At 37.9% G+C, this 12,342-nt stretch overlaps 1 protein-coding gene across 2 annotated transcripts in view; it reads right to left on the bottom strand.

The window, feature by feature from the left end:
* LOC150078542 (uncharacterized) overlaps positions 1-12,342 on the bottom strand; it is a 273,894-nt gene that overhangs the window by 151,858 nt on the left and 109,694 nt on the right. The gene's annotated exons all lie outside the window — the stretch shown is intronic.

Here is a 12,342-nt window from a genome sequence, read left to right as displayed (position 1 = left end):
CGCATTAAAATATTCTAAGGTTGAACTTCTTAATACATGACCAGGTATTTCGGTCATAAACCGTGCTCACAAGAAGTGACGAGTTAAAAACAATATCCACTATCTTATATTTTAAAATAGGCGCATTGTGACAAGATTATTAATTCCCTTAACCAATGTGAATCATGCTATTCACACATGCACATGAAGGTCCACAAGGCTGAAATAGTATATTGTCTCCATACATTTATAGAACAACAGCTTAATTTCATTTCAAGTGTTTCAGCAATTAAGAGTTTCATGTATTCTTTCTGTGAATTAATTACTTTAGCTTTGTTAAACAGAAAAACGTGGTTCGCCCGAATGGCGTGAAAGGAAAGTTCAGATTCACCCGTCCTTTTCACCCTCACAGATGACTTGTATTATTGTAAACGCATAGAAAGATAATTTTGGGTAGAACAGATGTAAAAAGAGCTGCACTCCTCGCAAGCAATGTTATAGACAATATTGGTTTGCTCCATGTTAGAGACAGAGATTAGTTTCCTTGCTCTCAATATTGTGTGAAGTTTACTTATCAGTTGTGCAACTATTTTGAATTCTGTATTTTTAAAAAACGTTAATAAACTGCTCATACCATTGTTGTACATAAGGAACTTTAATAAAATATTTATGTGTGGTGTTTTTAATCACCGGAACCGATTTGGATTTTAGTTTCGCCTATCGTCGAATGTTCCTAATTATACCCAGTGTATATCCCCCCGTTTAAAAATCTTGTTGTAAGTTCCCTGAGTTCGTCATTAAGGGTTTCTTGTGTAGAACTAGATCTATACGCATTGTAAAATTGGTTGAAAATGACACTCCTTTTATACTTAAAAGGGTGATAGCTCGAATAATGTAAAACTTTTCCTGTATTAGTAGGTTTCCGATATATTTTAAAGTGTATGTTATCATTAACCCTTCTTAACATAAAGAAAGTTTATAGAGTTCTCACCTGATTTTTCTTGTTCTAAAGTGAATTTAAGTCTTGTGCGTATATTATTAAAAGAACCAATAAAATTATTTATGGTGTTCTCATGTGAAATAACAAGGATATCACCTAAATACCTACCATAGAATGTTAACCTGAGAATATACGGATTTAAGTGTAATTGTACAATAGTATTGAGTATAAATTTCAGCTACTAAACCACTAAGACTAAGCCCCGTGGGAAGGCCAAAAATTTGTCTATAAATATCCGATTGAAAGTCAATATAATTAGCCTCTATAAGGAATCTGATTAAATTAAATATTTTGGTTATAGGTAACTTGGTTTCATTTAACATTATTGCATTACTATTGATCAAATCCCATAATGTGTCAAGCAAATATTTAACATCTACATTAGTATACAGTGAGACAACATCAAGGAAAAACAACCTATCATCATTATCTAACTTTATATCTTTCAATGTAATAAAAAGAGAATCGGCATTTTTTATGCTAAATTTTAATGGAAGACATAATGGTTTTATGATTTCATATAAATAAGACGCTAAAGACAAAAGCGGAATTTTTGTTAGGAAACGATTGGTCTAATTGGATAACCCGTTTTATGTAACTTAACTTAAGACACTAAAGACAAAAGCAGAATTTTTGTTAGGAAACGATTGGTCTAATTGGATAACCCGTTTTATGTAACTTAACTTGTCCAAACAAGGTGGGTACATTGTTAGTTCTTGCTTTAAGATTCTTTAATGTCGCCATTGTAATATAATCTTTTCTTCTATATTCCGTTAAAGTATTATTGATATGTTTAATCAAGTTACTGAACATACTTCTATTTTCCAATCGATAGGTGGAATTATTGGATATGATGCTCTTCAATTTCTCATTGATGTTGAATAAAATGTTAAATACAATAATGTTAAATAAAACCAAGTTACCTATAGCCAAAATATTTATTTTAATCAGATTCCTTATAGAGGCTAATTATATTGATTAGTTTAGGCTTAAATGGATGTCAGATGATGTTGTTTGTTGTTTGGTTTTTAGGAGCATTAGCAACTAAGGCCATATTGCTCCGGGAAATGTGGTGGTCATTCTCTGACCTTTCCGCATCCTCCGTATTTGGTGGTGATGGACTTGAACCCCGGTCTAATCAAGAAGCGTGTGCTATGCACAGCTGCTCCTTCCCACCTGGCTACGGAGGCGCTGATGTCAGATGAACTAATGAGCCAAGTGGCAGAGATGAAAAATGCATGGGGATACATATAAATTAACAGGTGACACAGAAGCCTATGGTAAATATAAGCTGATCCGTAATCAAGTCACAAAGTACGTTAGAAATGCACATTATGAGAAATCGTTTTTTAGAAAAGGATGTACTTTACTTATGTAAACTCTAGAAAGAAGAAGATGAATCAGATTGGTTCACCTGATATTGATGGTTCAACTGTTGATGATTCTGCTCAGGTAGCTAGCAAACTGAATGAGTATTTTGCATCTACATTTACATATAAAGGAGTTATTCAGGGAGGGGAATGCCAAAGGTGTATTAATATCTGACAGTGAGCTAAATGATTTCATAATAACTGAGAGCAACTTGGAGCAGAAACTGAAGAACTCTTTATTATATACAGAAGGGACATTGCTGTATACAACTCCCTTCAGGGTTACAAGCCAGGGGTTTACATAAAAGAAATTATACAATATAATATACAAAGATGAAAAAAAAAAACAAAAAAAAACAGCGTTATGACTCCAGAAAGGTTTGAACACTGGAGCGATTGACAGGTCCTCGGGAGCAGGTTCTAATGTCCTGTGACATGGTCCTGGGAAGGAAGTCGACCAAGTACTTTCTGCCTATATTTCCTATTGACTGCAAACTTGTAGAGGTCGCCGTCCATAGAGTGTAAGTCTAGCAGCATTTGAACCAATCAGATAACTTTAATCAGTTTGGAATGGCCTGAAGGATTGGATTATCCCAAAAGCTTGGGACCAGGATCCTCCATCTGCAGTTAGCCCAGAAATCTGGTACTGAAATAATGCCGACCATCATTATAATGGCAAAGACGAGTCTTCTCTTGTGAATGATGGCAGGAAGAAATCTGATCTTGATAGCTGCCGCCATCTGGGTGATCCTTGGTGCAGATGAAAATTCCATACGTCCCAAATCAGTAGCTAGAATTCCACTGCGAAAATTTGTCTAAGATGGGTCGTAGCAGTTGAAGTCCAGACTTCGCCACCATACTGTTGAAGATAAACATAAGAAAGGCACCTGGGGTGGATGGGATGTAACCAGTTATATTATGTATTAAAGGAGGCAGCAAGGAAATAACAAAACCCTTAGCCATAATTATGAGAACTTCCTTGGACTCAGGGGAGGTACCCATGGACTGGAAATGCAAATGTCACCCCATTTCACAAAGGAGGATCAAAGGGTGACATAAGTAATTAGGGACCTGTTAGTTTAACTTCTGTTCCGGGGAAATTAATGGAGGCACAGGTCAAAGAAGCACTACAGGATCATCTAGACAAGACTTCAGCTATAGTGCAGACACAGCATGGGTTTGTTAAGTGGGAATTCTTGTCTGACCAATTTGGTTGGATACTATGATGTGGTCACAATGGAACTGGATGCGAAGAATAAATTTGATATCATATAATTGGATCTTAGAAAGGCTTTTGATACTGATGCACATGAAAGACTGCTGCACAATTTGGAGCAGTGTGACATTGGAGGCAAATTGCTGCTATAGATAAAGGGATGGGCGAGTGGGAGAAGACAGAGAGTGGTAATCAATGGACACTGCCCTTCGTGGACTAATGTTATTAGTGAAGTTACCTTCAGGTCCTTTTCACTCTCTACCTCTGTCAGTGTAGTACCATATAGTCGATACGTTACTTACGGGTTACTGCTTCCCATATGCAGTACTTTACATTTGTCAACGTTAAACTTCAGCTGCCGAGTCTCAGCCCATCTGCTCAACTTTTCTAGATCCTGTTGCAGTAGCGCAGGGGTGGCCAACTTAATTTGTGATGCAATCGACTTTTTTTCTTCAAAATGTGCTGCGATCTACCATCTCAAGAATTTCATTGCACATGGTTAAAAAGGTTAATCAACACATATTGAGAAATGTTGTTTATAAATTTCAAAATTAAATACAATTCAGAATTCTTATTTTAAATTCATATGTATTTAAATTTTTAATTTATGTGAAGTTTGTGTCTTAATGTCATCTATCAAGTTTTCAAAATCGGGGATATACTGTGATAAGGCCAACCGTAAAGAATCTTCTGTATGGCAAGTCCGTAAGAGTAGAGCAATTCTTCATCTTTTTTTGTTTCAAATACAAAAAGGCCGATTCACATAGATATGTGGAACCAAAACAGCAATTTAAAAGTTCACTGCATTTTTAACAGTACTTTTCACGGCAAACATATTTCCAAAAGTCTTTTTTGATGATGACCTGGCTTTTAGGAAGATATAGTTTCGCAATGTTTTAATTTTATTTTGAAGTAATATTTTCTCAGTGTGAAAAATCTCAGCGATTTTTTTGCAGTTTGTTTTGTATCTAAGTCGACATTAAATAGATAAGAAATACAGTATATCGAACAATGTCTTCAATTGTTTTAAAATCAATGAATCTGGTTTCAAAATCATCCACAACTTTCTCAATTTCAGAAACATATTTCTCACTATTAAATTCAAAAACAGAGGAAATTTTTGCAAATGATCTTGCATATTTGCAAAATGATTGAATTTTTTTCCTTTGAGATCCTCAGCCATTGCCAAAAATTGATATTTATAAGCAGAAATACTACTAATCATGTCACCCATATTTTTATTTTTTTCCTTGTAAGTCCAAATTCAGATCACTTAATTTAATGGTAAAATCTGCCAAAAAAGCTAGATCACACAACCACTCCATATCTTGTAGCTACTGATAATCATCTCCCCTTTGATCAACAAATTTTTAATTTCATTCAGCAAATTTCGAAATCTGTAGAAACTTACTCCAACTCAGCCACTTCACATCTGTGTGTAATATCAGATCTGGTTCATTTTCATCAAAGTGGATTTTGAAAAATCTCCTTTGAAGAGATCGTCCTCTGATGGAATTGATGAACTTGAAAGCTATGTCCATAACACTTTTAGTATTTAATCTTTTGCTGGCTAACACCTGTTGGTGGATGGTACTGTGGTAACTCATCTGGGAATTCATCGTCCTTTTGACATAATGTGATGAATCCATTAAGATGCCCCGTCACTGCTTTAGTTCCATCCGCTATTATTAATACGATCTTAAATAGTGGCAATTTAAATTTTTTCAATAAAATTTTTGAATGTGTTAAATATATCAAGACCTCTAATTCTTTCTTTTAACAAAATGATACTCAGCAGTTCTTCTCTAGTGGCAAAATCATCGAAACCCATACAAATAAAAACGAGCAATTTAACTGTATCATGACGTCTGTAGATTCAACCAGTTTAAAGAAAAGGACACACAATTAGCAATATGAGCACACAATTCTCCACTCACATTTTTACTCATTTTTTTGATGAGTCACATCACAGTATTTCGAGATAATTGCAGATCTTGAAGAGCACTTTTAATTTCATTTTTGTTCTTAAAATTTTCAAAAAGAGAATCTGTTATTTCTAAAAATGCGTCTTTAATTAATTGACCATCAGAAAATGGTTTGCATTTTTTTGCAAGAAACTACTCACTTTAAATGATGATAGAGTTACTGCTTTAGATTGTAAATTTGGTGTCACGAAGAAATTTTGTTGTGCAAATAATCTGGAATTAAGTTCTTTTATTTTATTTTTTTCTAAGGTCACTATTAGGCGGAAAATCTGATTGGTATTTACATGGAGTGCACTGAAATGTCTTTCCAAATATCCTTTTTTGGGTATAGCCACAGAAGCATTGCAAATCAAACAACAATATTTTTCTTTTATCATTGCAAAAAAGTATTCTAGTTCCCACTTTTGATAAAAATGATTCGTTTTGCTCTTTTTTATACTATTCATTTTAAATCAAAGGGTATTATATATTACGTTCTTAGCGTTTTTTCACCAACCTTTCATGGAGTAAAATAAAATTAAAATAAAATAAAACAAAACAAATCTTGATAACTATATTTACAATAACCTGTATTTACAAAATTAATATACGTATTACAATATTAAAAGTATTAAAACACAAGATTAAAATGCATTAAAATATACTAAGTTAAAAGCGATAAAATCCCGTAGCTTTCAAAGGCTCCAGCCTTCTTCTTCAGCAGTACTCTCTATTATTCAGTACACCTTTAAATATCAGCAGGGTAATGGTAGGCATCACATGTTTCCATTCTCACGTGTTCCGCTCTCTTGCATTGTGGAACCGGAAGTGGCTCGAACGGAAGTCGTACGGAACCGTTCATCCTTTTTTAGGATAATAGTCTCTAAAAGGGGGTGAATCCGTACACCCCTATCCCTATTAATGTTGGTTGTAGAGCTGATCCGCAAACTCTCGAGCCACTTACGGTCCCAGAACCTATGCGCCCGATCGGTGATAGTGGCATCGTCTGGGGAGATCTGGTGCTGCTTCTCCCAAAAATGTCCGGCCACGGCGGACTTGTCATATTCCGCATTTCTTATTGCTTTTTTGTGTTCCCCCAGACGATCTTTGAGACGACGTTTTGTCTCCCCTACATAACATTCCCCACAATCCGGGCATCTAATATTATATACGACCCCACTAGCATCCTCTTTTTGAATGGGGTCCTTAACCTTGAGACACAACTGTGCGCAGTCTTCGTCCCGGAAGCTGCACACAGCGTGTCTGATATTTTCTTAATACTCTAGTTATATAATCCGCCGTGGCCGAACATTTTTGGGAGAAGCAGCACCAGATCTCCCCAGACGATGCCACTATCACCGATCGGGCGCATAGGTTCTGGGACCGTAAGTGGCTCGAGAGTTTGCGGATCAGCTCTACAACCAACATTAATAGGGATAGGGGTGTACGGATTCACCCCCTTTTAGAGACTATTATCCTAAAAAACGGATGAACGGTTCCGTACGACTTCCGTTCGAGCCACTTCCGGTTCCACAATGCAAGAGAGCGGAACACGTGAGAATGGAAACATGTGATGCCTACCATTACCCTGCTGATATTTAAAGGTGTACTGAATAATAGAGAGTACTGCTGAAGAAAAAGGCTGGAGCCTTTGAAAGCTACGGGATTTTATCGCTTTTAACTTAGTATATTTTAATGCATTTTAATCTTGTGTTTTAATACTTTTAATATTGTAATACGTATATTAATTTTGTAAATACAGGTTATTGTAAATATAGTTATCAAGATTTGTTTTGTTTTATTTTAATTTTATTTTACTCCATGAAAGGTTGGTGAAAAAACGCTAAGAACGTAATATGAATATACCCAACCTCAGAGGCCTATTTGAGGAGTCAAAGGGTATTAAATTAACGTATAAGTACTATCCAGTTATTAATATTATGTAAGCTAAATAAGAATTCGACACATGCACTATGCTCTCCACAACGTAATTGCGTGAATTTTCACTAGTATTTAAAATTCGTTGTGATTGACTGAAATTAAAGCCACGATCGACTTGTTGGTCACCGCTGCAGTAGCGTACTGTCATTAACAACCCTGACAACCTTCGTGTCATCTACAAACTTAGACCATATGCCTGATATTCCAATTCACTCAGATACTGTGACAAAATAACAAAGGCACTGTGACAAAATAACGAATGCAAAAAAAAAAAAAATTCTGAAATTATATACTTAGATTTACAAAAATATTTTCATACCATTCCACATAAAAGACTGCTGTGCAAATTCAGCAGTTACTGCCATAGATAAAGGGGTACTTGGGTGGGAATGTTTATGAAAGGGGCACTGCTCATCTTGGACCAATATTATGGGTCCATGCAGGGTCTATTATTGCTTTCTGTATTTATTAATGATACTGATGCAGGTGGACCAAGAAGTAGGAATTAAATTTTAACAGTGACAAACAAGTGTGGTCTCTGCTTGTTAATAGGAGGGACTTTTTTTTCATCGATGGGACACCCTTTAATAGAAGGTGTGCAAGAATATTTGATAATGATAGAAGAAGTGATGTGGGTCAGAAAAATGCTAGTTTGCGGGGTATGCAGACTAACTGCTTAGAGAAAGCGGTAGGCAGAGGCGATTCTTGCACTGCTACTCTAGTAATATCAAAATTTCCAAAGAACACCTAATAAAAATAATAAACTCACTACCTGACAAGTCCACCATGGAAACTGATGCAATACCTCTTTTTAGTCTCAAAATTGTTTCGTATTTCGTCAGCAGAGAGCTCATCCACCTCTACAACAAAATACTCACACAGGCACACGTTCCTGCAAGCTGATTGACTTACAGTCATGGTAGTTCCAAAATATCCTGATGCGAAAACACCTGGGAACTTCAGGTCAATATCAATTGCCTCTCCCTTCCTGAAATGCATTGAGAAGTATGACATTGCAGTCACAATCTTGGCCCATTATGCCATGAAAAACAGATCTACTATAACATGTCTACAGTCCTTATCGCAGAAAAACTTCACGCCTGGAATGACAATGAGGACCTCCACATCATTTTCCTGAACATGAAATCTACACTCGACTCAGTTCAAATCACACCCCTCCTTGGCGTACATTATAGATTCTACATTATAACCGGCAATATACTCGAGCTCCTTAAAAGTCTTTTACTTAGGGGAATGCTTCACTTCACACGAAGGCGCCTCCGTAGCCAGGTGGGAAGGAGCAGCAGTGCGTAGCACACGCTTCTTGATTAGACCGGGTTCGAGCCTGTCATCACCAAATATGGAGGATGCGGAAAGGTCAGGGAATGACCACCGCATACCCAGAGCAATATGGCCTTAGTTGCTAATGCTCCTACAAACCAAATAACAAATAACAATAACATCACTTCACAAGTAATAAAAGTAAAATCTATAAAAGCAGAGATGTAGGAATCCCACAAGGTTCTCTCTCATCTCTGCTATTTGCTGCAATATTCATTCCATTTATGGATCAAGTTAAAGCGTTCTTGTCATATGCTGATGATATTGTGTGTTACTTGCCATGAAAATGCCAGGTTGCAAGACAAACCTTCTCAGGAACTGTAAACAACTACCTTAATACATTCTGTGAGTATGCCAATGTTTTGGGCTGTCAGTTTATCCCGAGAAGTCAAGCTATCTTATCTTTTCTCCAAGTCGGATGACGTCTACTGATACCTTATTTCCAGAATTAGAAGGAAAGGTTCTGGCTCCCACTGACTGTCACATTCCTAGGAGTAATCCTTGATGAGAACCTCACTTTTAAACAACAAATCCAAGCTCAGTATTCTAAAGCCTTGCAAGCCTTCTGAGGAGTGAAAATAGATTTATGCAGAATTCACAATAAACAAATAGTCAGGAAATACCTCGAAACGTACTTCAGTAGCATGATCTCCTATGCCGGAGAGTTTGGTCGGCCACACCTCCCAGAGCCTGAAGAAACTATGGGGGGTCTAGAATTTTGAGTGCTGAAGTGGGCCAACTTGTGGTCTCACTAGGTCTACATGACATCCGAATCTGCACTATGCTCCAACTTGCAATGCAAGCCCATAGAGCCCATGTGCAGAAAATAAAGGCATCCTTCATCTGTGTTCATCTAAGCATGATCATATAAGCATCTGGAACGTGATTGGTTGGCATTTGCCAGAAAGACACCTCCCCAGTTGTCCCTCTTTGTGCTCAAGGCTCCAGAGTTTCAACAGACACTTCCCAAATGTGTCTTTGGACATTCTCAACTCGCTCAACATCAACACTGACCTATCGTCTATTGACAAATCATACCTAACATGACATATCTTGGGTTATCTTACTGTATATAAAGGACAGGTGTGCTAGTGCTGGTCCTAGCATGCTGATGTCATTTTATGTTATGCTTAATTTGTAGTCTTATGTTTTAATGAATGGTAGATTCACCAAGCTATCCATGAAATATCCCACCCACGCCTCCTTTAAGATTGATGTAGTTGCTGCAGATTTTGAAGCACTCTTCAATCCTGAAATCTGGCCTGCTGGAGTTCTTGTTATGCCATATCTCGGGCACAAAGGGCAGTGATATAGAAGTAATGGAAAGGACTTCCACCAATGGTACCCTGATTCATCGCAACCATAGATCTCGTTACCACAACCAGAAGCACAGCCAGAGAACACCAATATGCCAATCCCTGTGCTCGTCAACCCTAGACACTTCCTGCTGAATCAAGTAGTGCCATGTCAGAGACCGGGTACCTAGAGTACTTGCCTGCGCCATCTTTTATCAGAATGTGCGTAGTCTTAGGAACAAGCTTGAAACCACGGAGCAAATTCTGCTCCCGGTATATTCTGACCTGCTTGCCATCACCGAAACCCGGCTCAATGATGATCAAGATTTCCTAGCGGCAGCTCAGAAATAGCATATTCATATTTTGGATTGCACACAAGGGTGGAGGCGCAGCAATATTTTACAAGAAATCTGCTTTCGAGCTATTGGATAATAAATCCAGCAACTCGCCCAATAATGAAGCAATCCTTGTTACATTAGGATACAACTTCGTGAAGTTTGACATCTGTGAGGTCTATATATCCCCAACGCCTTCCCAGAAAATCATCCTTGAAGTATCCAACTGGTTAACCAATCAGCTGCATCCCACAGCTTCATAGTTAATTTGTGGTGACTTCAATTTGCCTCCTCAGCTATCTAATCTGAAAAAGGATCTTCTTGCACACTTGAGATGTGCTGACCTACAACTTATTAATGAAGCACCAACCAAGGGGAATAACCTCTTAGATTATATTCTAGCCCTTGATTACCAGGAACATCATTTGACTCTAATCATGTTCCCAATACATGTGACTACATATATGTCAGCCTCCATGTTAGAAGCCAGAAGGACAATAAAAAAGGTTTACATCACTAGCCCCAACTTACTTGATGTAGACCAGTGCATCAGAGCTGCCTCTCTCATTCCATTGGAGGCCTTAGAGATGTGACCCAGAACTAGCTGTGAACATTCTCACAAACTGGATCAACATAATTGCCAAAAATGCTGCCTCTAAAAAAATCACAATCAGTCCTTATACAAGACTTTGGTGGAATTCAGAACTCAAAATGAGTTTCCAGATGAAGCAACAGCTCCATCACACATGGAAACAGTCACCAAATGTCAATGCCTGCATTGTTTATTCAAGGGCACGGGCTCAATTCAACTGCCTGAAATCTCAGGCAATCAAATTGAACGTTAACCGTGATCTGGCTAATTGAAAAATTCCATACAAGAAAGTGAACCTTCACTTTCCTCTGCAACTTGATCCTGAATTGTGGCTCGATTTCATCACAAGATTTAACTGTAATCCTGTGCCAAACTCTGGCTCTACCAACAGAGCACACCCAGCACGAAGTTTTGAATATCATTCAGATCACAAAACAGCTGATTGTAGCCATTAATGATGATGGAGTTACCCAATTCATGCTCAAATGCCTAGGCCCATACATTATTCAGCCACTTTTAATTATCTTCAACCAGTTACTCTCGAAACAGATTTTCCAACAGCAGTGGAAAAACTATCTCATCAAACCTTTAGCTAAAGGTCAGTCGCCATCGCAACCTAAACACTACCGAACCATATCCAACTCCTCCAGCCTGCTGAAGCTCCTGGAGAAGGCCATACTCCCCATACTTACTAAGTAGCTCGTACCCAGTAATTCAGTCCAAATTCACTGCTCCCTTCCAAACAGCTCAACGATCACCAATCTGCTAGTGACCACGAGTAACATCTTATCAGCATTTGAGAAAAAGTAAGAACTAGCTGTTACTTACCAAGACGTTGAGGCTGAATTTGATGCCCTCCACGTAGGCCAACTTCTCACTCTCCTCGAATGCCACTTCCAGATCAATGCGAAAACACTATGCTTTCTCTCCTCTCTTCTGCCTGACAGAGTTATAAAGCCCCATACAGGAGATCGGACCATTACAAGATTCATCACTGCAGGAGTCCCACAAGGAGGGATCCTTTCGGGCCTTCTTTTTTCATCTATTATCTCCCCACTGGTTGCACATCTCGGTGTCTACTGAGCTATGCGGATGATATCAAGATACTCACTCCCATCATTCCCATTTAAGACCTAGATCTGGTAAAAGTGGAAATTAACTTTTAAACTCTGCCAGTTTAACCTCTGCAAAAACCTCTGCCAGTTTGGGCTCAAGATCAATCCTGCTAAGTCTGTATTCATAGTGTATTCACTGAAGCAAACTCCATCTCTCCAGAATGCAACACCCTCATCCCAATTGTGTCCAGCCA

Source organism: Mastigoproctus giganteus, chromosome 11 (assembly GCF_048544385.1).
Source record: "Mastigoproctus giganteus isolate SK-2022 chromosome 11, ASM4854438v1, whole genome shotgun sequence".
NCBI lineage: Eukaryota > Metazoa > Arthropoda > Arachnida > Uropygi > Thelyphonidae > Mastigoproctus > Mastigoproctus giganteus.
Note: the sequence above shows the minus strand (reverse complement) of the source record. Positions and strands in the feature narration are given on the sequence as shown.